This window comes from Sinocyclocheilus anshuiensis, unplaced genomic scaffold, assembly GCF_001515605.1.
Source record: "Sinocyclocheilus anshuiensis isolate Anshui unplaced genomic scaffold, SAMN03320099.WGS_v1.1 scaffold739, whole genome shotgun sequence".
NCBI lineage: Eukaryota > Metazoa > Chordata > Actinopteri > Cypriniformes > Cyprinidae > Sinocyclocheilus > Sinocyclocheilus anshuiensis.
In genome coordinates, this window is record NW_015551105.1 from 474,023 (window position 1) to 474,231 (window position 209).

The 209-nt window shown below is 16.3% G+C and overlaps 1 protein-coding gene across 1 annotated transcript in view; it reads right to left on the reverse strand.

Moving 5' to 3' along the window:
- LOC107662885 (von Willebrand factor) overlaps nucleotides 1-209 on the reverse strand; it is a 35,255-nt gene that overhangs the window by 31,937 nt on the left and 3,109 nt on the right. The gene's annotated exons all lie outside the window — the stretch shown is intronic.

Genomic DNA, 209 nt, shown 5'->3' on the forward strand with positions numbered 1-209 from the left:
TTTAATTAAAAAAACAAGCAGATAAAATTAGAAGTTAAAATAGAATAGAAAGTGCTAGAGTTAGAGGGTCAAATTAATATATTACAGTATATGTATTGAAATGTTTTATTTTATTACTATTATTTTTATATTGAAATTTATTATTATTTCCATTTTAGTATTTTAATCATTTTAATAGTACAGTATTTATTTAATGTGTTAAATATAAA